The sequence below is a fragment of the Macaca fascicularis genome, chromosome 1, assembly GCF_037993035.2.
Source record: "Macaca fascicularis isolate 582-1 chromosome 1, T2T-MFA8v1.1".
Taxonomy (NCBI): domain Eukaryota; kingdom Metazoa; phylum Chordata; class Mammalia; order Primates; family Cercopithecidae; genus Macaca; species Macaca fascicularis.
Genome location: NC_088375.1, coordinates 186,598,696 through 186,624,602, shown reverse-complemented (window position 1 = coordinate 186,624,602; position 25,907 = coordinate 186,598,696). Strand labels below are relative to the sequence as shown.

The window sequence follows — 25,907 nt, the reverse complement described above, 5'->3', positions numbered from 1 at the left end:
TGATAGCCAAGTAGGGGGGATGCCTTGACAATGGATTTGTGCTATTTTTACATGTTATTTTTGTTGTTGTTGTTTCTAGAATCCATGTGTGCCTCAGGTTCTAATAGTCTGGTGTTAATTTAGTAGGTTAGCCTGCTATACTTCACATCATCTTAAATTGAAATACACTAAGATATTTATTTTATGTTCTGTATCTGAAAATCCCAGTCTCTGGAGGTATTGCCTGTATAATTCTGTGGTTTTTCTGTTCCCAATCTCTCCTTCATTATTTGGGAACCCATGTTTGTCTCTTTTTATATCTTATATACAAGGATCTTAAAACTCCACTCTCCAAATCCCTAGTAATTGGCAGAAAATGATGGGCAAACGTTGACTTTCAACTTTCCTGATTTTCTAAACTTTGAGAAATTTGAGGAATTACCTGCTTTATCAACACTCAGCAATTCCTTTCCTTCCTTGCTTCCTTGCTTCCTTCCTTCCTTCCTTCCTTCCTTCCTTCCTTCCTTCCTTCCTTCCTTCCTTCCTTCCCTCCCTCCCTCCCTTGTTCCCTCCCTCCCTCATTCCCTCCCTCCCTCCCTCCCTCCCTCCCTCCCTCCCTTCCTTCCTTCCTTCCTTCCTTCCTTCCTTCCTTCCTTCCTTCCTTCCTTCCTGTGGGTGGCAAGCCACCCAGGTGCCAAGGCAAGAGACTGAGGGCACAAGCTGTTCCAGTATAATAAAGAAAATATATAGAATAAGAATAGTTATATTAGAAATAGATTATAGATATGATTATATGTGAATATTATTAATCATTAGTTTGTAGCATTACGTTTTATTCCAATATTATAATAATCTTTGTTCTACAATTATAACGTAGGAAAAACCAGGCCATACAGAGACAGGAGCTGAAGGGACATGGTGAGAAGTGATCAGAAGACAAGTGTGAGCCCTCTGTTACACCCAGACAGGGCCACTAGAGGGCTCCTTGGTCTAGCGATAACACCAGTGCCTGGGAAGGCACCTGTTACTTAGCAGACTTTGGTCTAGCAGTAGTGCCAGTGCCTGGGAAGGCACCCACTACTTAGCAGACTGGGAAAGGGCGTCTCCCTTTCCCCGGGGGACTTAGGGAAGACTCTGCTCTACCACCTCCTGTGGAAGGCCTGATATCCATCAAGCCTGTCCGTAGCCATCCAGAGGCCTAAAAGTCTCCCTGTGATGCTGTGCTTCAGCGGTCACATTCCTGGTGCACTTTCATGTTCCACCCTGTACACCTGGCTCCACCTTCTAGATAGCAGTAGCAGAATTAGTGAAAGTATTAAAGCCGTTGAGCTTTCTGAAAAATGCATAGAAGAAATAATGATGTAAGCTGTTCCCTTTGTCTCTTTGCCTCGGCTACCAAATAGGGAAGGGCCCCCTGTCTGATGGACACGTGACTCGCATGACGTTACCTATCATTGGAGGTGATTCACACTCCTTACCCTGCCCCCTTGCCTTGTATACAATACAGCGCAGCCAGGTATTTGGGGCCACTACCGGTCTCTGCGTCTTGGTGGTAGTGGTCCCCCGGGCCCAGCTGTCTTTTCTTCTATATCTTTGTCTTGTGTCTTTATTTCTACGCTCTCTCATCTCCACACATGAAGAGAAAAACCCACAGGCCCAGTAGGGCTGGACCCTATCCCTTCCTTCCTTCCTTCCTTCCTTCTACATTTTGATCAGGATATTAGATATTCTCTTCTGGGAGATTTTTTCTGTTAAATTGGTCTCACAGGAACTCCCTACAGGGAATTTAAACACTGAATGTCAGATGTCTTTCTTAGTTTTATTTCTGTGACTTTAGAGCTCTTACTTTTTCTTTAAACTTTCTAAAATTTCACCAGTGGCACTTCTGATCCAGTCTCACAACTATGGAGTTTTCCAAATTCAACATTTACTGTGGCATCCAAGGCTCTGTTCTATAATTTCCCTCCTTTCGTGGATTGTCCACTAGAATGTAGGAACAGAAGTAGGAATTCATCCTTTCATCCAATACTGTTCTATTCTTGACACAATAACTCCCAAACTCTGTTCTTTCCCCTAGTTCAGCTTCACTGACTGACAACCCTCATCTGGGCTCAGAGTTTATAGCATGGAGTGCAATGGGGACCTTAAGTGTGGCTCCTATTTCTTCAGCAGTAACCTTCCATGCACAATGTAATCTTATAATTCTGTTGCTGTACTTACCAAGTCTTTCTACTCTTTCTTTCAGATATCCTGTTCAAATCAGAATATAAGTCATTGATGTCACATAAAATTTCATATCCTTGGATATATTTGAGCATTGTGGTTGCTCTTCTGTTTCTCAGAATAAAAGGTATTTAATTCAGGAAAGGTAATGAGTTCTGAAGCCATTCCTTCTTTACTTGATACCAAGTGTTTGGAGGAGGTTCACACAAAACAGTGTCAACCTCAAAGCATCTCACTGCTGTACTTGCCAAAGAAGGTCTTAATATCTTGAGTTATATCTCAGGATGAGCTAGTGTTCTCCATGTTTATGTGGTTCTCCAGAGCGAAAGTGCTGCTGCTGCCATAGTAGCTGCCACCTCCAAAATCTCCTGATCCTTGCGGAGCCATCATTACTTATTTCTTCTCACTTGGGCCATTTTCTGGAATTTAAATAATAATAGTTTTGAGGCTAGGCACAGTGACTCACGCCTGTAATCACTAGCACTTTGGGAGGCCAAGGCAGGTGGATCACCTGAGATCAGGAGTTCAAGACCAGCCTGGACAACATGGTGAAACTCTGTCTCTACTAAAATACAGAAATTAGCCAGGCATGATGGTGGGTGCCTATAATCCCAGCTACTCAGGAGGGTGAGACGGGAGAATCACTTGAACCTGGGAGATGGCGGTTGCAGTGAGCCGAGATCATGCCACTGTACTCCAGCCTGGGCAGCTGAGCGAGACTCTGTCTCAACAACAACAACAACAACAAAAATAATAATAGTTTTGAATATATATATATATTTGTTTTTTTGAGACAGAATCTTGCTCTGTAGCCCAGGCTGGAATAGTTTTCTCTTCCACAGGCATCTATGGATTTTCAGACTTATTCCTCAAATTCTCCAGAATATTTTACCTTGATTATAAGAAAAAGAAAAACACACATGAACCAATAATCCAATTCTTGGTTCTCCTGAATCTTCTCTCAGCTCCCCTTTGTTTTTCCTATGAAATTAACCTAAACATACACCCCTTGCATCACTAAGGGTGGGAAATGCAGCCTTAATTTCAGGGAGTTGAAAACAGAAGGCAGAGAAGGCATTGGATACATTTGAGAATGGCCCCTCGCAGTACTGGATCTTAGAACTTCAGACCATGCAAGATGAGTAACAGAAATGACATGTTATGCCATCAAGTATTCTAGATTTCCTGAGAGAAAGAAACTGTGATACATTCCAGGCTGCTTTGTATAGAGAAGGAGATGGACTAGGAGACTTTGGGAAATAATTTCATCCATAGTGACATAAATATAATTGATAAGACAAGGTGCCTTTTGAGAGTTATCATTAAAATGAAACTCTTCTATAGTTCAGAAAACATAAGCCTAAAAATGAAAATAGGGTTCATCTTGGCTAGTCCTATATAATTCATAAAGACCTGTATAACTTTGAATGAGTATTTATCATGTGCCAGGAAATGTGATAAACAATTTATAGTTAATGTCATCCAAACACCCTATGAGATAGGTTCCATTTATTATCACCATTTTTTGGATGAAGAAATTAGTCATCAGAGTTTTCAGTTAAATTGTTCAAGCTCAAACATGTAGAGCCAGGGCTGAAACTTAGACGTTTCAAATGCGAACACTTTGCTCCAAATGTAGTGATGCTCTTCTCCACTAAGATGTGAGGTATCAACATCATCCTTGCGTACTTTCAGTGATGGGGAGGTCACTAACTCACTCATTAGGCAATTTGACTTATCTGCTCAACAAATGTATGCTGAGCATCTCAGGGATTACGTACTGTTCTAGATATTAACAGTAAAGCAAAAGGAAAAAACAGCTTAAAGTCTTTGTCCTTGTAGAGGTTACTTCTAGTGTGATGTAAGGAAACTCTTCCTTTTAGGACTTTCCTGTTAATAGTTTCTGGTATTTGTGGTTTTAAAAACTCACACACACAAAAACACAGAACCAAAACAAAAGAAAAACTCAAACAGAAAGCATCATGTTCTTTTCTGGATCTTCTTCACCCTAAGCCAAGTATTTATAGTTATTGGTTCTTTGCATAATGTGTCTCAGAATTATACAAGTCTTGTCATTTTCTTCTAGAAATGTTATAAATAAGCAAAAGAATCTTTTAAAAATCTAGTTTGAGGCTTATGCCTGTAATCCTAGCACTTTTGTAGTCTAAAAGGAGCAGATTGCTTGAGTTCAGGAGCTCGAGACCAACCTGGCCAACATAGTGAAACCCCGTCTCTAATAGAAATACAAAAAGTTATCTGGGTGTGGTGATGCATTCCTGTAGTTCCTAGCTAGCTGGGAGGCTGAGGCACGAGAATCGCTTGAACAGAGGAGGTGGAGGTTGCAGTGAGCCAAGTTCGTGCCACTTTACTCCAGCCTGGGTGACAGAGTGAGACTCTGTCTCTAAATAAATAAATAAATATCTAGTTTGATATGGGAAAGCATGGTTTAATAAGGAGAATTGCCCAGACTTGAAATAATCTTTCTCACACCATAGTAAGCTCTCTAGAATATAAGTTTTCAAGCAAAGTTTGAGTGACTAAATAGCAGGAATGCTATAAAGAAGATCCTTCAGTTATACCTTCAGGGCATTACAACTGTGAAATTATTGGGTTCCAAAGCACTTTTGTCCTCTTAGCTAACTCAGAGTTTCCCCAAACTACCATTTTGTTTGTCCTACAAACATCAGACTCATATATGTTATAGTGACCAGGGTCCCATTCTCTCTGCATCTTATTTTCATGTTGTGATCAACAAACATACTGCACAGAGTGTGGGAAAGTAGGAAAATACTGTTCTCCAGTACCCTCATCTATCCTAAGCCCAAACAAGTCCTCCCCTCATTCCTGATTCCTGGCTCTATCTCATTCACAATCCTGCTTTTGATGCCTGAGCTGTGACTTAGGTTGAATAGACCTAAATAGACATTACATTGAGACCTTAAAATAATTTCCTTAATCTAGCATGTTTGTTGCTGTTCCAATGTATTCCAAAAGAGCTAGCTTCCTAATTCTCCTTCTCCTTGATCCTTTTTCAGTTGCAGAGAATATAAGGTGTGTTCACCTTGTGTTTCAGTGTCTACCTTTCCTGATGTATATTGGCATTTTGCCTATCTATTTACAATTCAGGAAAAGAGGTAAGTGGTACTAGAAAAATAGAATTTCTCAGTTCATCTCTTCTTAGCCTGGTACCCTCTTTACTTGGATGTATTTAGATAAAGCTGGGCAACTTTCCTAGCAACAACAGAAGGAGTCAGGATTTGGGGACACCTTAGAAACTTTAGATGCTGCCCTCTGAACTGTGCAAGTTGCAGAGTCTTAGGCTTCTCTGATGACTGCCTGTATTTCCAGCATCACCTGTGGTCACAATTGCTTGCATACCAGGGGAACAGATATATTCCTTGAGGTCTGGCAACCATTTCATCCAAGATTATGGGGTCCAGATGCTTATTTACAAAACACAATTATTTGTGTCACCAAATGTTGGCTCCAAGACAGTGATTAATAACCATTTTTGCATCAGAGATCCCATTTGAAAAATTAATGAGTTCAAAAGGCCAATATTACATGTTTTATTTCCTATTCAGTTTCAAGACTATTGAAAGCCATTAATTGATCATCTTGTGAAATGGTTTGGCTCTGTGTCCCAACTCAAATATCACCTTGAATTGTGATAATCTTTACGTGTGAAGGGCGACACCAGGTAGAGATAATTGAATCATGGGGGAGTTTCCCCCATGCTGTTCTCATGATGGTGAGTGAGTTCTCATGAGATCTGATAGTTTTATAAGGGGCTTCCCCCTTCACTTGGCACTCATTCTCTTTCCTGACACCTTGTGAAGAGGTGCCTTTCACCATAATTGGAACTGTGCATCAATTAAACCTCCTTTTTTTTATACATTACTCAGTCTCAGGTATTTCTTCATAGTAGTTTGAGAATGAACTAATACATCTTGCCTATATATTTAGATGTTACTAGAAGTGCAGCTATATTTATGTACTTTGTTATGATAGCATCTGAGAATTTAGCAATACTTTTTATTTGTTTGCAGTTACTGGGAGTTATTTACATAAAACAATGACGATCAAAGTAAACACTAAACAAAAGAATCACTTTATTCTTTGCAAGAGCTTTGCCTTCACTCCTAAGACATAACTGGTCCAGATGCTACATAGATAGTCTTTTCAAACCTTTTATATATTTTGAATTTTCCCCAGCATAACCCATTCCATCTATTTGCACCTCAAAGTATAAACCCAAGCCTCAAATCTTAACAAACTAATGAGCCCAAAGGACAAGCCCACCAGGATCAACAAAAGCTGGCAAGAATGTTTAAGAATGTATAAAATAGAATTCTATTTCAACCAGTATGTAATTTCCTAAACTACTCTTTCTGACTACAGTATATATACTGCAATATCTATCTGTCTGTCTATATCCACCAAATATTATTTTCAAGTTATTTTTAAGCAATTGAGAAGACTAAGAAAATATTTTGTGTACTGGAAGAAATCAAAAGATGCAATCAAAACCTTATTTTGACTTTTTTCTTTCTCCCTCCCTCCCTCCCTCCCTGCCTCCCCCACCTCTTCCTCTTCCTCTTTCTCCTCCTCTGCTCCTCCTCCTTCTTCCTCCATCCTCCTTCTCTTCTTCTCCTCCTCCTCCTCCTCCTTCTTCTCCTTCTCCTTCTCCTCCTCCTCCTCCTCCTCCTCCTCCTCCTCCTCCTCCTCCTCCTCCTCCTCCTTCTTCTTCTTCTTCTTCTTCTTCTTCTTCTTCTTCTTCTTCTTCTTCTTCTTCTTCTTCTTCTTCTTCTTTCTCTCTCTCTCTCTCTCTCTCTCTCTCTCTCCCCCCCCCTCCCTCTCTCTCTCCATGGGCATCTTCTAAATCCAGGTTGCTTATTTTGTTTTGAAGTCCACATTGGAGTCAAGTGGACAAAGGATGATTACCAGAGCCCTCATAAAGGAAGAGTCTAATACAAATATCCACATATATCTGGGACCCCAAAGAAGTGAACATCAAAATAGTCTGTGTAACAATTCACTAAAAATATATCTCATAGAGCATAATAATAAGAAAAATACCTTTTCTCCATCAGTACCAAACAGTAGAATTTGAAAATAATTCTGCCTTAATCATTCATATACATAAACCCTCCCTTAATGAGATTGTAGCCATTAACTTGGTGAAGATTGGTGAAATTTGAATATATTTTGAAGATAAAGGCAACTGATTAATGTCCTATTAGATATTGAGGTGCAAGAAAACAAAAAGTGTCAAAGATGATTTTAGGTTTTTCAGAAATAGCAACTATGAAATAGAGTTGCTGTTTATTAGATACACAATATAAATATTTTTAATATATTTAAAAAATAAAATAATGAATTCAAAATAAGAATCAAAGATGAAACTAATAAAAAGATCAAGAATAGTTGAAAGAGATCAACTAGAATGTCTAGGAATTAAATATATAATAATTAAGATTTAAACACAAGGTGGATAAGTAAAACAGGCGACCAGGCACAATTAAAAGAGAACTGGACTGTTGGCACTAGATAAGATACCGTGAGTACATCCTGCCCTGTCTCTTTAATTGAATATCGCTTTAAAATTGGACAGAATGCATCAAGCAGATATTTGAGGATATTGTAAAGCAAACAGTAGCAATCAGATTAAGGAAGACCAGAAACCAAGGAAATACCGAACCAGCAATGAGTTTGTCATTTTTTCCCTCTGGTATACCCAAGTGATATGGTTTGGCTGTGTCCCCACCCAAATCTCAACTTGAATTCTATCTCCCAGAATTCCCACATATTGTGGGAGGGACCCAGGAGGAGGTAATTGAATCACAGGGGCCAGTCTTTCCTACGCTATTCTTGTGATATTGAATAAGTCTCATGAGGTCTGATGGGTTTATCAGGGGTTTCCGCTTTTCCTTCTTCCCCATTTTCTCTTGCTGCCACCATGTAAGACATTCCTTTCACCTCCTGCCATGATTCTGAGGCCTCCCCAGCCATGTGGAACTGTAAGTCCAATTAAACCTGTTTTTCTTCCCAGTCTCGGGTATGTCTTTATCAGCAGCATGAAAACGGGCTAATACAGTAAATGGGTATCAGTAGAGTGGGGCATTGCTGAAAAGATACCCCAAAATGTGGAAGAGACTTTGGAACTGTGTAATGGGCAGAGGTTGGAACAGTTTGAAGGACTCAGAGGAAGACAGGAAAATGTGGGAAAGTTTGGAACTCCCTAGAGAATTGTTGAACAGCTTTGCCTAAAATGCTGATAGTGATATGGACAATAAGATCCAAGGCCGGGCGCAGTGGCTCAAGCCTGTAATCCCAGCACTTTGGGAGGCCGAGACGGGCGGATCACGAGGTCAGGAGATCGAGACCATCCGGGCTAACACGGTGAAACCCCGTCTCTACTAAAAAATACAAAAAACTACCCGAGCGAGGTGCCAGGCGCCTGTAGTCCCAGCTACTCGGGAGGTTGAGGCAGGAGAATAGCGTAAACCCAGGAGGCGGAGCTTGCAGTGAGCTGAATCCCGCCACTGCACTCCAGCCTGGGCAACAGAGCAAGACTCTGTCTCAAAAAAAAAAAAAAAAAAAAAAAAGATCCAGGCTGAGATGGTCTCAGGTGAAGAAGAGGAACTGGTTGGGAACTGACACAAGGGTTACGCTTGTTATGTTTCAGCAAAGAGACTGGTGGCATTTTGCCCCTGCCTGAGAGATTTGTGGAATTTGAACTTGAGAAAGATGATTTAGGGTATCTGACAGAAGAAATTTCTAAGCAGCAAACCATTCAAGAGGTGACTTGAGTAACGTTAAAGGTATTCAGGTTTTTTTTTTGGAGATTGAATTTCACTCTTGTTGCCCAGGTTGTAGTGGAGTGGCACAATCTTGGCTCACTGCAACCTCCACCTCCTGGGTTCAAGCAATTCTCATGCCTCAGCTTACTCAATAGCTGGGATTACAGGTGTCTGCCACCATGTCCAGCTAATTTTTAAAATATTTTTACTAGAGGCAGGGTTCCACCATGTTGAGCAGGCTGGTCTCAAACTCCTGATCTCAGGTGATCCACCTGCTGTGGCCTCCCAAAGTGTTGGGATCACAGGCTTAAGCCACTGCGCCTGGCCAGGCATTCAGTTTTAAAAGGGAAACAGTGGATAAAAGTTCAGAAAATTTGCAGCCTGACTATGCAATAGAAAAGAAAAACCCATTTTCTGGGGAGAAATTCAAACCAGCTGCACAAATTTGCAAATTTGTAGCAAGGGGCCTAATGTTAATCCCCAAGACCACAGGGAAAATGTCTCCAGGGCATGTCAGAGATCTTTATGGTAGCCTCTCCCATCACAGGCCTGGAGGCCCAGGAAGAAAAAGTGGTTTTATGGGCCAGACCCAGGGTCCCTGTGCTGTTTGAAGCCTAGGGACTTGGTGTTCTGTGTCCCAGCTGCTCCAGCCATGGCTGAAAGTGGCCAACATAAAGCTTAGGCTGTGGTTTCAGAGGGTAGAATCCCCCAGCCTTGGCTATTTCCACGTGGTGTTGAGCCTGCAGGTTCACAGAAGTAAAAAATTGAGGTTTGGGAACCTCCACCTAGATTTCAGAAGATGTATGGAAATGCCTGGATGCCCAGACAAACTTTTGCTGCAGGGGTGGGACCTTCATGGAGAATCTCTCCTACAGCAGTGCAGAAGGGAAATGTGGGATCAGAGGCCCCACAAAGAGTCCCTACTGGGGCACTGACTAATGGAACTGTGAGAATAGGGCCACCGTCCTTCAGACCCCAGAATGGTAGATCCACTGACAGCTTGTACCATACTCCTGGAAAAGCTTCAAACATTCAGTGCTAGCCCATAAAAGCAGCCAGGAGTGGGGCTGTATCCTGCAAAGCCAAAGAGACAGAGCTTCCCAAGACCATGGGAACCCACTGCTTGCATCAACATGACCTGGATGTGAGATATGAAGTCAAAGGAGGTAAATTCGGAGCTTTAAATTTTGACTGCTCTGCATGGGTTCTGTACTTCTTTGTTCTGGCCAATTTCTCCCATTTGGAATGGCCATATTTACCAAATACCTGTACCCTCATTGTATCTAGGAAGTAACTAGCTTGCTTTTGATTTTACAGGCTCATAGGCAGAAAGGACTTGCCATGCCTGAGATGAGACTTTGGACCGTGGACTTCTGGGTTAATGCTGAAATGAGTTAAAGCTTTGGGGGACTGTTGACAAGGCATGATTGCTTTAGAAATGTGAAGACATGATATTTGGAGAGACCAGGGGAGGAATGATATGGTTTAGCGGTGTCCCCACCCAAATCTCAACTTGAATTTTATCTCCCAGAATTGCCACACGTTGTGGAAGGAACCCAGCGGGAGGTAATTGAATCATGGGGGCTGGCCTTTCCCATGCTGTTCTCGTGATAGTGAATAAGTCTCACTAGAGCTGATGTTTTATCAGGGGTTTCTGCTTTTGCTTCCACTTCATTTTCTCCTGATGCCCCCATGTAAGAAGTGCCTTTCACGTTCCACCATGATTCTGAGGCCTCCCCAGCCATGTGGAACTGTTAGTCCCGTTAAACTTATTTTTCTTGCCAGCTCAGATATGTCTTTATCAGCAGCATGAAAACAGACTAATACACTAAGCCTGGACTCAAAGCACCATGAATCCCAGAAGGTGTCATCAATGCAAACAGTAAAAGCTCCAGGAAAAATCTTCTAGTTAAGATTTCAGAAATGAGAAAGGAATCTCTGGTTTGTGGTGGTAGTGGTAGCATGAAACTAGAAGTGTTTGTGACTCCTAGAAATAGACTTTCCACTTTTCTCAGAAGATCTATGGCAAAAAGAGGGTGGAGAAACCCTAAGTGACTTTGTCTCTCCATGTCCTAGTGCTGCTCAGTCATGGACACAAGTACAGTCACAGGAAGTGTACAGCATAGTGGAGGTATATAAAAACCCAAGATTTCTGGCCTGAAATACCAAATAGACAAGCCCTAGGGAACTAGAAATTACCAGAGAGAGAGCAGAGAGGAAAGAACCTTGGGAAATTGATTCCATAAAGTTGTTTATGAACTCCAGGGTTCATCTCAGAACTTTAAATGTATACATCTGATTAAAAAAATCCCAGCACATAGAAGATATTGAGGACTAAGCTAAGGGAAATATCATTGCCTATAGCACACACACAAGACAAATATGAAAAATACTTTAAAAAGTAATTTAGCAATAATTTTTAAATAATTGCTTTCAAAGAGGAATTGAAAAATACATGAAAGGTCAGTGTTCATAGGACTTATAACCCAAACCCAACTGGGTCAGGTGTCCACGAAAACAAAAATATTAACATGCCCCATAAGATTTAACAAGAATCTGAGATTTATAACATCATATTCAAAATATCCAGAAGACAATCCAAAACTACTCAGTATGTGAAGAATCAGGAAAATCTCAGCATGCATGGGTAAGAACAATAGGGAGCAACACTGAGATTACATAGATGTTAAAATTATCAAAGAATTTAAAACTGCTACTATAAAAATATCCAAGAAGTAATGGCAAGCACTCTGAAACAAATGGGAAATGAAGCTTCAGCAAAAAAATAGAAAATATACAGAAGAACCACCTAGAAATCCTAGCACTAAAAGCTACAATAGTATTTTTTTTTTAAATTATCACAGTATAGGCTCAATAGCAGAATTGAGATGACAGAGAAAATATTCAATGTTCTTGAGAGATAGATGCATAGAACTTATTCAATGTGAAGACCAATGAGAAAAAAGAATAAAAAAAGAGTAGAGTTTCAGGGACCTGTAGGACAATAGCAATAGAATGAAACTTGTGTCCTGGGAGTTTCAGTACAAAATATAAAGAGTTAAGCACAGTAAAGATATTTGAAGAAATCAAAAACTTCACAAATTTGTCAGAAGACATAACCTACACATTCAAAAAGTACAGTGAACCCCCAAATAGAAATCTAGGGAAATCCATGGCCATACCATAACAATCAAATGATTCCAAAGGTAAAGCCATAGAAAAATTATTAAAAACATCCAGAGAAAATGGACGCATTACTTATGAGGGAAAACAATAGTACAAACAACTGTGGAATTCTAATCCAAATCCATCCATGGTGTCAGAAGGAAGTGACTTTTTTCTACGCTGAAAGTAAAGAACTGCCAAACCATAATTTTATGTCCAGTGAAAATATACTTAAATAATGAAAGTTAGTAAAAACATTTTAAGGAGAAAGAAAATCTTGGATAATTCTTTACCAGCAGAACTGCTTCAAAGCACTGCAGTTCTTCAGAAGGGAGATAACAGCAGAAGGAAATGTGGTCATTAGGAGTTAAGGAAGACAAATCATAACTATTGAAGTAAATCTATTACAATATTCCTTTCCTCTTGAGTTCTTTAACATGTTTGATGATGAAAAGCAAAAAAAATAACATTATCCGATTGGATTTTTAATTTATGTATATATACTTGTAATATATAAAACAACTACAACATAAGTAGAAATGATAAAGAGCTCTATTATAGTGATAAAATGGTGTTTCTCAGTAGATTATGAAAAGTTGAGCATGTATAATTTAATTCCTAGTGTAATCAAAATGATACTAATTGATAGAGTCAAAACCAAAAAAGATAAATAAATTAAAATGTGATTTTAAAAAAGTTCCTCTAAAATGCAGGAAAGAGTAAACAGGTATGACAAACAGGAAAAATAGAGAAATTAAGTAATAAAATGGTAATAATTACTTAAATATAAATTCTCTAGTTTTGTCAATTATTCCTTTACAGTTTGAAGTCATGATATTAAGTTGATATACCATTGAAGTGGATAAGCTTTACTGGCAAAAGAAAACATTAATTATTATGTGTGTCTAGTAATGCTTTCTTGTCTTACCATCTATTTTCCCAATAGTAGTATGGCTACTTTTTGTTTTCTTGCATCTCACTATCAACAGGACATTAATCAGTTTCCTTTATCTTCAAAATATATTCAAATTTTACCAATTTTCACCAAGTTAATGGCTACAATCTTGATTTATATTTGTATTGTACATATTTTCTTTTTATTTAGCTTAAAATATTTTATATTTAAATTTTTCTGCATATTTATGATTTTGTGCATCTCTTGGAAAAGGATATAATTAGATTTAAATTTTTAATCTATTCTATTTTATAATTATTGCCTCTTAAATGAATCATTTATACTTTTAGCTTATTGATGTTTCAAATTTCTAACATCATTTTGTGCTTATCTGACCTTCCTGTTTTATATACATATTTCTATTTTTCTTCATTTTCATTGTATTGTGTTTTAAACATTTCATTTTCTGTTTGTAATTTTAATTATTCCATCTGTTTTTACTTATAACGACATATAATTTATACAGCGTTTTTTCCCCCCACTATTTAAGTGGTTCATTTAGAAATTTCAACGTGTGTGTACTTACTATCAAGTCTAAATTTAATTAATACCTGAATTAGTCCGTTCTCACACTGCTGTAAAGATACTACTAGAGTCTGAGTAATTTATAAGCAAAGGAGGTTCAATCGACTGGTAGTTCTGCATGGCTGGGGAGACCTCAGGAAACTTCCAATCATAGCGGAAGGGGAAGCAGGCATGTCTTAAATGACAGCAGGTGAGAGAGCGCACATGAGAGAGCAGGAAAAACTACCATTTCTAAAACTCGTGAGAATTCACTCACTATCATGAGAACAGCATGGGGGAAACCACCCCCATAATCCAATCACTTCCCTCTCTTCTACACATGGGGATTATGATTCAAGATAAGATTTGGGTGAGAACAAAAAGCCTAAGCATATCAATATCTTAAACACTCTCAGAAGATAAAAAGATCTTGGAATAGTTTAGTAACATGTAGTTCCATCAGGACACATGCTATGATCACTGAAGATTTTAATTCTATGTTATTTAAACCTCATAGAACATTATTTTAATTATTGTTTTATATAGCATTGCTTGTTTATACTTATCTATAGTTTACAACTTTTTTGACTTCTATTTTTTCTTGCATATCAGACTTAACAAATACTATCACACTATCTGATAGCGTTTGTCTCACATTTATTTCAATGGCTACAGAATTTTAGTTTGAAGATTTTTTCCAGTGCATTGAACATATTATTTCACTATTGTGACTTCCGCTGTTTCTATTCTATTGAGAAGTCTGCTTTTAGTCTAATTGGCGCTTCTGAATGTGAACTTTCTTTTTCTCTGGCTGCTCAAAAGAGTTTTTAGTGTGTGTGTGTGTGTGTGAGCACATGCCCATGTACATGCCTTTGTGGAATTCTTTTTATTTTTTAATAATAAGGATTAATTGGGCTCCCTGATTTTCTACATTAGTGTTTTTTGTCAGGTCTCAAAAAATCTCAGCTACCATTGTTTTAAATACAGCCATGTGTTGCTTAACAATGGGATACATTCTGAGAAATATTTATGTAGCCAATTGCATCATTATGTAAATACCATGTAGCATATTTACACAAACCTAAATGGTATTGCATACTACACACCTAAGCTATAAGGTATAGCCTATTATCCTAGGCTAAAAACCAGACCAGCATGCTACTGTACTGAATGCTATAGGCAATTGCAACACAATGGTAAGTATTTATGTATCTAAACATATCTAAACATAGAAAAGGGACAGTGAATATATGGTATAAAGGATAAAATATGGTACATCTGTACAGGGCGCTTATTATGAATAGAGCTTGCAGGACTGGAAGTTGCTTTGGGTGAGTAACTGAATGAGTAGTGAGTGAATGAGAAGACTTAGGACATTTCTGTATACTCTTGTAGGCTTTATAAACACTGTACACTTAGCCTACACTAAATTTACTTTATTTGGTAATAGATTAACCTTAGCTTATTGTGACTTATTTACTTGTAAACTTAAAAATTTCTTAACTTTTTGACTGTTTTGTAATAACAGCTTAAGATACAAATGTACAATCATACAAAAATGTTTTCTTTCTTTATGTCATTATTCTATAAGCTTTTCCTAATAAAACAATTAAAAATTTTTTTTTGTTGTTAAAAACTAAGATACAAATACACACCTTAACCTAGGCCTACTCAGGGTCAGGATCATCACTATCACCATTTTCTACTTCCATATTTTGTCCCCCTGGAAGATCTTCAAGGGCAATAGCACATATGGACCTGTCACCTCCTATGATAAGGATGTTTTCTCTTCTGTGATAATTCCTGAAGGACCTGCTGGAGACTCTTCTTAAAGGAGGTGTCTCTGCAGAAGCATCCATTGTGGTTTGCTTGATTTTTTTCTTTTTTTCATTATAGATTTGCTTGTAAGCAGATAATGTACCACAGACATTCCTGCTCATTAATGCAATCCTTTCAGTATTGGGGTTCATATTTTCAAATATTTTAAGGAGCTTGTTGATGTCTGCAAAAGCTTCTGCTAAACCATTCACTCTGGATTTCCTGAGAAGTTCTTCTTTTTCTTCTCCTGCAGTTTCCTTGTCTCTTTTTTGTTCCTCAGCTATGCATTCTTGTTACAGTTCCAACAGCTCATTAATTAATTCCTCAGGATGACATCACTAGATGAAAGAAAATTTTCAGCTCCATTATAATCTTATGAGACCACTGTGATATATATGGTTCACTGTTAACCAAAACGTCATTATGTGGCACATAACTGTACTTCCTTTTCTCCTTTATTTAATTTGTCTTCTTTTTAACTTTAGATTCTGTCAATCAGAACTTTCTACTCCATTCTCTATGTCTCTTAACTTCTCTCCTTTATTTTTGACTTTTTCTCTCCATGTTTATGCCTTCCAGTTTATTATCAAGTTTAGTAATCAATTCCTAAATATGAGTGATTTTTGTGGTACCCACTCTGAATTCTTAACTTCAGACATTATGTTTCAATATCATCAATTTTATTTACTACTTTTTCAAAGTACCTCTTCTCAAGTTACCTTTAATAATTTTTGTTCTGCAGATATTTCTTAGCTTGTCTCATCCAATTTTTAAATATAATATGTACAGGTGGTATTTTTTGGACCCTGTTTCATCTTTGAAATATCTAAAATTGTTTTGTAACTGTTTTCTGATTTCCTCTGGATGTTGTCTTTGTAGCTCTAAATCACTTAACAGATGTTTAATAAGAGATTACTATATACCAAACACATTTCTAAATACTGGGGATTCAACAGTGAACATCACAATGTTCTGCATTAATGAAATCAAAAGTATCATCTGTAACTTTATTATTGGTCCTTCTAGAGTTTGAGCCCTATGACAACCTTTTAAATATTTGAGTTTAGTAATCATGGCACCTTCTTTATCATCTTTTGTCCATTTGTTCCTTATGATTGACTTTGACCTCCTCCAATATTATGATCATCCTGTGTACTTTGTATATTAAAATTTCCTCTTCTGCCACTGAGCTGCAATTAAAAATAATTTGTTTTATCCAACTGTTCAGAGCCTCCTTATGACATTTTCAGACACTTTGCCTCTACATTTCTTCAACAAAAGTGTAAAAATAAATGAGAGCGTATTTTCAGTTTCCTGTGGATTAATGAGTAGAGATGACTTCTCACAGATTGTATTCATGGTTCAACCCAAATTGCACATATAGGCTCGACCAACCTACATACTCTATGACATCATAAAACCTTGGATGAGCCCAGAAAAAACAAGTAAATGAACCTACTCAACCTCCTTTTACCTTTATTAAGTGGGCTTCTACATATCTGGATTCTTAATTTGTGAATATTTTCAAGTCTTTATTTCTTTATAATGAATTGTTTGCATTTTTTCTTTCTCTTTTTTTCAGTCTCTGTTTCAGATGATCTGTTCTTATTGTATAGTATTTGGACAGATGATTTATGCATAATCTTGGGTATTCTAATGTTATTCTTCACCCTACTCATTTTTGTTCTACTTTATACTCTGAAAGGTAAGTGAAGCAGCAAGGGTGGGAGCTCCAAGGAAGTATATCCTGTACTTTTATCTGAATCTCTTGAAGGATTAGCTTTCACTCTGAAATATCTGTTAAAGGCTCAAATAACTCTGAAAAAATAGTGGCTTGGGTTATTCACGTTTTCCCTTATTTCAGCAAACTGACAGGAGCATTTTATGACTTACCTACACCTTGCTAATTGCTCATTTCACTATACTGCAAATCTCCCTTTACTTATAAAGAACATGTGTGAGAATCGGCTTTCACCAACTACTTTTAAGAATCAGTGGCACCAGATGACATGATTGTATATTTAGAAAACCCCATCACCTCAGCCCAAAATCTCCTTAAGCTGATAGGGAACTTCAGCAAAGTCTCAGGATACAAAATTAATGTGCAAAAATCACAAGCATTCTTATACACCAGTAACAGACAAACAGAGAGCCAAATCATGAATGAATTTCCATTCACAATTGCTTCAAAGAGAATAAAATACCTAGGAATCCAACTTACAAGGGATGTAAAGAACCTCTTCAAGGAGAACTACAAACCACTGCTCAGTGAAATAAGAGGACACAAACAAATGGAAGAACATACCATGCTCATGGAGAGGAAGAATAAATATTGTGAAAATGGCCATACTGCCCAAGGTATGATTCAATGCCTAGATTCAATGCCATCCCCATCAAGCTACCAATGACTTTCTTCACAAAATTGGAAAAAACTGCTTTAAATTTCATATGGAAGCAAAAAAGAGCCCGCATTGCCAAGACAATCCTAAGTCAAAAGAACAAAGCTGGAGTCATCACGCTACCTGACTTCAAACTATACTACAAGGCTACAGTAACCAAAACAGCATGTCACTGGTACCAAAACGGAGATATAGACCAATGGAACAGAACAGAGCCCTCAGAAATAATACCACACATCAACAGCTATCTGATCTTTGACAAACTTGACAAAAACAAGAAATGGGGAAAGGATTCCCTATTTAATTAATGGTGCTGGGATAATTGGCTAGCCATAAGTAGAAAGCTGAAACTGGATCCTTTCCTTACTCCTTATACAAAAATTAATTCAAGATGGATTAGAGACTTAAATGTTAGACTTAAAACCATAAAAACCCTAGAAGAAAACCTAGGGAATACCATTCAGGACATAGGCATGGGCAAGGACTTCATGTCTAAAACACAAAAAAGCAATGACAACAAAAGCCAAAATTGACAAATGGGATCTAATTAAGCTAAACAACTTCTGCACAGCAAAAGAAACTACCATCAGAGTGAACAGGCAATCTACAGAATGGGAGAAAATTTTTGCAATCTACTCATCTGACAAAGGGCTAATATCCAGAACCTACAAAGAACTCAAACAAATTTATGAGAAAAAGAAACCCCATCAAAAAGTGGGCAAAAGATATGAACAGACATTTCTCAAAAGAAGACATGCATACAGCCAACAGATACATGAAAAAATGCTCATCATCACTGGCCATCAGAGAAATGCAAATCAAAACCACAGAGATACCATCTCACACCAGTTAGAATGGCAATCATTAAAAAGTCAGGAAACAGCAGGTGGTGGAGAGGATGTGGAGAAACAGGAACACTTTTATACGGTTGATGGGATTGTAAACTGGTTCAACCATTGTGGAAGACAGTATGGCGATTCCTCAAGGATCTAGAACTAGAAATGCCATATGACCCAGCCATCCCATTACTGGGTATATACCCAAAGGATTATAAATCATGCTGCTATAAAGGCACATGCACATGTATGTTTACTGCAGTACTATTCACAATAGCAAAGACTTGGAATCAACCCAAATGTTCATCAGTGACAGACTGGATTAAGAAAATGTGGCACATATACACCATGGAATACTATGCAGCCATAAAAAGGATGAGTTTGTGTCCTTTGTAGGGACATGGATGTAGCTAGAAACCATCATTCTCAGCAAACTATCGCAAGAACAGAAAACCAAACACTGCATGTTCTCACTCATAGGTGGGAATTGAACAATGAGATCACTTGGACTCTGGTAGGGGAACATCACACACCGGGGCCTATTATGGGGAGGGGAGATGGGGGAAGGATGGCATTGGGAGTTACACCTGATGTAAATGATGAGTTGATGGGTGCTGATGAGTTGATGGGTGCAGCACACCAACATGGCACAAGTATACATATGTAACAAACCTGCATTTTATGCACATGTACCCTAGAACTTAAAGTATAATAATAATAATAATAAAAATCAGTGGCACCAGAAAAAGACCCCAGTTCAGTCACACCTTGCTGTTGACCAATTGATTGTTGAACGTTTACTGTAGATCCACAGGAAAGGTTCTCCTTGACATCTCCACTCAACTCTTCCTTCAACTAAAGCTGTGACATGGTAAAGAAGGTACATGTGCAGGGAGGGGCAGCCCACCATTCAAACTGTGAGCAATTCCCATGTAAGAGCTACATGTCAGCCAACTACAAGAAAAAGTTGAGGGAACAGCAAGTCTGTGCTCACACCGAAGCAGGTTTATTTCATACCCTTCTTGTCATGGCTCCAAAACCTGAATTAGTTATGCAGTCATTTTACTTTGTACTTTCTGGGACTAAGAAATAAATGTAATCTCTTTAGGGATCTGGGGGCTATACAATGAGAAAAAATGGAGACCACATCTAAACTTCTTGCTACTTGCATTACAATTAAAGAAATTATTTTCTTAATCCAATTGTGTTCTGTCTGGAAAATGTAGATTTTGATCTTGATTTTTGTTGTGTTGCAGACGCCAGTGAGTATAGTTGTGGCCTCTGTGTACACTCCTTCTCCATCTTAATTAAATAGATTTAAAATCAATATGCCATCAATAACACTGATTGCTTCCTTAACAGATTTTGTACAACTATGGACATCAGGGTTCTCATCTGAAACAGAGGAGGCTTGAAGACAGTAGAACCAGTGATGTAAAACATTGAAGAAAAAGCATTTGGATCAAAAGTCTATACTTTTGAGTGAAGTCAAATAATTACCAATGTATAGGAAGAAAATAGAAATTTAAAGATTCTCAATATATCTTCGTTGCAAGTTTACATGAGAATTACCTAATTCAAATGTAATTGCATCAAAATTAGGATCTCAATCTAAAGAATATCTAATATGTAGAAAAGTAATAGCAAATAAACAAATGTATCATAAAATCTAAATATTTCCCTGAAATAAAGTAAATATATGAAAATCAGAAGTGTAAATGACTAAAATCTCTGGTTTTTAAATTGAGACTAAAATGGGATAAAATAACAAAATAAAAGATGTTTGGTTTTCAGGACATATGCTTAAAACTTAACGAGAGGGAAAGGTGGAGCAAGGTGGTTGAATAGAAGCCTTCAGCAATTGTACTCCCTGTAGGAACACCAAATTGAAGAACTGTCTACTCAGAAAAGTACTTTCATAAGAACCAAAAATCAAGTGAGTGATCAGAGTAACTGGTTTTAACATCATATTCAGGAAAGAGGCACTGAAGAGTGTAGAAAAGACAGTCTTGAACTGCCTGCACATCCTTCCCCCATTGCCTAGCAATGGTCATGCGGCATTGAGAGAGAATCTGTGTGCTTAAAGGAGGGAGAGCACAGTGACTGTGCTATTTTGTATTGGAACTCAGTGCTTTCCTGACAGAGTGGAAAGCAACACAGGGCAGAATTCAGCTGGTGCCCAGAACCCAAGGAGGGAACATTTAGACCAGTCCCAGCCAGAGGCAAATTATTCATCTCAGTAGCTGGAACCTGAGTTCTGGCAAGTCCTAATACCATGGGCTTAAGAGCCCTTGAAAGACTATCTCAGTTACAAGGGCTGCAGTTCCTGGGAAAGTCCTCGTGCTGTGCAGGGCTTGGAGCCAGTGGACTTGGGGTATAAGTGACTTAGTGAGACACCAGCCGGATGGCCAAGGGAGTGCATGTGTGACTTCTCCTCCAAAGACAAGCAGTGAAGCTCATAATTCCAGGAGACACTCTTTCCTTCTACTTAAGGAGAGGAGGTGGGGGAGTAAAGAGAACTTTGTGTTACAACTTAGATACCAGCTTAGTCACAGTAGAACAGGGCATCAGGCAGGGTTCTGAGGTCCCCCTTTCATCCTGTATCCCTTGAATGACCTTTATAAACACTCTGGGCTGGAAGGGCACTTCCTACCTTAAAGGGAAGAACCCCATCCTAGGAGGATTCACCACTTGCTAACTAAAGAGCCTTTGGTCCCTGAGTAATTTGTAGTGGCAGCCAGATAGTACTTGTCACAGGCCTTGGTAAAGACTTAGAGCCATACTGGCTTCAGGTGTGACCCAGAACATTCCCAACTGTGGTGGCTACAGGGAGAGACCCCTTCTGTTTGAGAAAAGGAAAGTTGAGGGGACTTTGTCTTGCAGCTTGGGTACTAGCTGGGCTTTGGGGGTCTCCAATTCCAGGACTTGGCTTTTGGATGGCATTTCTGCACCTGCCCTGGGCCAAAGGGGAGCCCACTCCCCTTAAGGGAGACACTCAAGACTTGCAGCAATTGACACAAGCTGACTGAAAAGCCCTTGGGTCTTGAGTGAGCACAGACAGTAGCTAGACAGTACTTGCCACAGACCTGGGGTGGTGGTCACCATGGGGAGAGACTCCTCTGCTTGAGAAAAGGTGAGGGAAAAGTGGGAAGGATTTTGTCTTGTGGCATAAGTGCCAGCTCAGCTGCAACAGCATAGAGCACCAGGTCAATTCCTAAGGTTTCTGACTCCAGGCCCCGGCTCCCATATAGCATCTCTGGACCCACGTGGGAATAAGGGAAACTTGCTGCCCCGAAGGGAAGAATGCAAGCATGGATGAATTTGCCAATTGCTGATTATAGAGTCCTTGGACCTTCGGTAAACATAGCCAGTAGCCAGCCAGTGGTCACTGCAGGCCTTGGGTGACAGCCAGTACTGTGCTGGCTTCAGGCCTGATGCAGCATAGCCCCAGTAGTGGTAGCCACAGTGGTGCTTGTGTCACTCCTCCCTCAGCAACAGGCAGCTCAACAAGGAGATAGACTGTTTGGGGGAAAGTAAGGGGAGAGAACAAGAATCTTTGCTTGGTAATTCAGGAAATTCTCCCAGATCTTACCAAAGACCACCAAGGTGGCACATCTACGAGTTTGCAAGAGCCACAGCATTAATGGGCTTGGGGTACACCTTAAAATAGATATGCTACAGTGAACAAAGACTTAGATAACATTATCCAAATTCCTCTGAATACATGGAAAGCTTTCTCAAGAAGAGCTGGTACACACAAGCCCAGACTGTGAAGATTACAGAAGATACCTACCTTTCCAGTGCCCAGACACTGACAAACATCTACAAGCATCAAGACAGTCCAGAAAGTATTAGTTTTTCCCATACTGTTAATAAAGACATACCCAAGACTGGGTAATTTATAAAGGAAAGAGGTTTAATTGACTCAGTTTCACATGGCTGGGGAGGCCTCACAATCATGGTGGAAGGCAAAGGGGAAGCAAGACACATCTTGATGGCAGACAAGAGAGCTTGTGTAGGGAAATTCCTCTTTATAAAACAATCAGATCTTGTAAGATTTACTATTATGAGAACAGCACAGGAAAAACCCACCCGTAGGATTCAATTATATCCCACTGGGTTCCTCTCATGACATGTGAGGATTGTTAAAATTCAAGGTGATATTTGGGTGGGGGAAACAGAGCTAAACCATATCACAGAAGAACATGACTTTTCCTTCATGGAGAAACAGAGATATGTGACTTTTCAGACAGAGAACTCAAAATAGCTGTTTTGAAGAAACTCAAAGAAATTTAACGTAACACAGAAAAAAAAATTCAGAATTCTATCAGATAAATGTAACAAGGAGATTAAAATAATTTTTAAAAATGGAGCAGAAATTCTGAAGCTGAAAAATGCAGTTGTCATACTAAAGAATCAGAGTCTATTAATAGCAGAATTGATCAAGCAGAAGAAAAAATTAGTTAACTTGAAGACTGCTGAATTCTACCAAACATTTAAAGAACTAATACTAATTATACTCAAAGTATTCCGAAAAACTTCTAAACTCAAGACCAGTATTATGCTGATACCAAAACCAGACAATGACAAATAAAAAAGAATTACAGGTCAATGTCTCTGATGAATATTGATGAAAAAAATACTTAACAAAATATTAGCAAATCAAATTCAACAACACATTAAAATGGTTATTCATCATGACCAAGTGGGGTATATTCAGGGATGAAAGAATCATTTAACATACATAAATCAATCAATGTAATACATCATATCAATAGAATAAAGGGAAAAAGCATTTGATAAAAAAACTAAATATAGAAAGAACATACATCAACGTAATAAAAGCCATATACAACAGACCCATAGCTAGTATCATACTGAATGGGGAATAACTGAAAGCCTTTTCTCTAAGATCCGGAACACAACCAGGATGCCCATTGTCACCACTGTTATTTAAGATAGTACTGGAAATTCTATCTAGAACAATCAAACACAGGAAGAAAACAAAGGGCATCCAAACAGGAAAGGACGAAGCCAAATTATCCTAGTTTGCAGATGATACAATCTAATGTTTGGAAAAACCTAAAGACTCTACCACAAACCTATTAGAACCAATAAATTCAGTAAAGTTGCAGGATACAAAATCAATATATAAAAATCAATAGCATTGCTATATGCCAAACAGTGAACAATCTGAAAACAAAATCAAGAAAGTAATCCCATTAACAATAGCTACACATAAAATAAAATAGCTAGAAATAAATTAACTTAACCAAAGAAGTGAAAGATCTCTCTGATGAAAAGCATAAATTGTTGATTCAAGTAATTGGAAAGGACACTGTTAAAAAATAAAAAGGAAAGGTGTTTCATGTTCATGGTTTGGAATAATGAATATTGTTAAAGTGTTTATGCTATCCAAAGCAATCTACATATTTAATACAATTGTTATTTAAACACCAATAACAAAGGCCAGATGTGGTGGCTCATGCCTGTACTCCCAGCACTTTGGGAGGCCAAGGTGGGTGGATCACTTGCGGTTAGGAGTTTGGGACCAGTTTGGCCAATACAGTGAAACCCTATCTCTACTAAAAATACAAAAATCAGCTGGGCATGGTGGCAGGTATCTGTAATCTCAGCTACTCAGGAGGCTGAGGCAGGAGAATCACTTGAACCCAGGGGACAAATGTAAAAACCAATGACATTCTTCACAGAAATAGTAAAAACAATGCTAATATTTATATGGAACCACAAAGACCCAGAATAGCCAAAGCTATCCTAAGCAAAAAGAACAAAACTGGAGGAATCACAATACCTTATTTCAAATTGTGCTACAGAGCTATAGTAACCAAAATGACATGGTACTAGTATAAACACAGGTCCATAAACTAATGGAACAGAATAGAGAACCCAGTTAAATAACCATGCATCTACAGTGAGCTCATTTTTGACAAAGGTGTGCAGAACACACACTGGAGAAAAGACAAGCTTGTTCAATAAATGGTGCCAAGAATACTGGATATACATATGCAGAAGAATGAAACTAGATCCCTATTTCTCTCAATATACAAAAATCCAATTAAAATGGATTAAAGACTTACATCTAAGACCTCAACCTATAAAATTACTAAATTAAAACATCAAGGAATCTCTCCATTACATTGGAGTGAGCAAAAACTTCTTGAGTAATACCCCACAGGTATAAGCAACCAAAGCAAAAGTGAACAAATAGGATTACATCAAGTTAAAAAGCTTCTGCACAGCAAGGGAAGCAATCAAAATAGTGAAGACACAACCCACAGAATGGGAGAAAATATCTGCAAACTATTCATTTGACAAGGGATTAATAACCAGAATATATATATTAAAAGACAACTCTATAAAAAGAATTTTAATAATCTGATTAAAAAAACTGGAAAAAGACCTCAATAGACATTTCCAAAAGAAGATATAAGAATAGTAAATAGGTATGTGAAAAGATGCTCAACATAATTGACCATCAGAGAAAGGCAAATCAGAACTACAATGAAATATCATGTCACTCCAGGTGCTGGAGAGGATGTGGAAAATTGGAAAACCTCATACACCGTTGGTGGGAATGTAAATTAGTACAACCACTATGGAGAACAGTTTGAAGGTTCTTCAAAATGTTAAAAGTAGGAAGTCAAATTGTCTCTGTTTGCAGATGACATGATTGTATATTTGGAAAACCCCATCATCTCAGCCTAAAATCTCCTAAATTGATAAGCAACTTCAGCAAAGTCTCAGGATACAAAATCAATCTGCAAAAATCATAAGCATTCCTATACACCAATAATAGACAAATAGCCAAATCATGAGTGAACTCCTATTCACAATTGCTACAGAAAGAATAAAATACCTAGAAATCCAACTTACAAGGGATGTGAAGGACCTCTTCAAGGAGAACTACAAACCACTGCTCAATGAAATAAGAGAGGACACAAACAAATAGAAAAACATTCCATGCTCAAGGATAGGAAGAGCCAATATTGTGAAAATGGCCATACTGCCCAAAGTAATTTATAGATTCGATGCGATCCCCATCAAGCTACCAATGACTTTCTTCACAGAATTGGAAAAAACTACTTTAAAATTCATATGGAACCAAAAAAGAGCCCTCATTGCCAAGACAATCATAAGCACATTACCTGACTTCAAACTATACTACAAGGCCACAGTAACCAAAACAGCATGGTGCTGGTATCAA

At 38.3% G+C, this 25,907-nt stretch overlaps 2 protein-coding genes across 9 annotated transcripts in view; one reads left to right on the top strand and one right to left on the bottom strand.

Annotated features, from left to right (window-relative positions):
• The window catches only part of LOC123568732 (selection and upkeep of intraepithelial T-cells protein 1-like), a 192,097-nt gene that overhangs the window by 85,233 nt on the left and 80,957 nt on the right, over positions 1-25,907 (bottom strand). The gene's annotated exons all lie outside the window — the stretch shown is intronic.
• Positions 1-25,907, top strand: part of LOC102116697 (selection and upkeep of intraepithelial T-cells protein 1-like) — a 221,976-nt gene that overhangs the window by 189,935 nt on the left and 6,134 nt on the right. For 7 of the 8 annotated variants that reach the window (XM_065522999.2, XM_065522995.2, XM_065523002.2 and 4 more), the window contains 3 exons: positions 2,225-2,329; positions 5,238-5,336; positions 17,030-17,152. The gene's annotated coding sequence lies outside the window, so the exon portion shown is untranslated. Of the gene's footprint in view, positions 1-2,224; positions 2,330-5,237; positions 5,337-17,029; positions 17,153-20,044; positions 20,389-25,907 lie in introns of those variants that run through there. The other variant, XM_074007371.1, reaches the window with a different exon arrangement.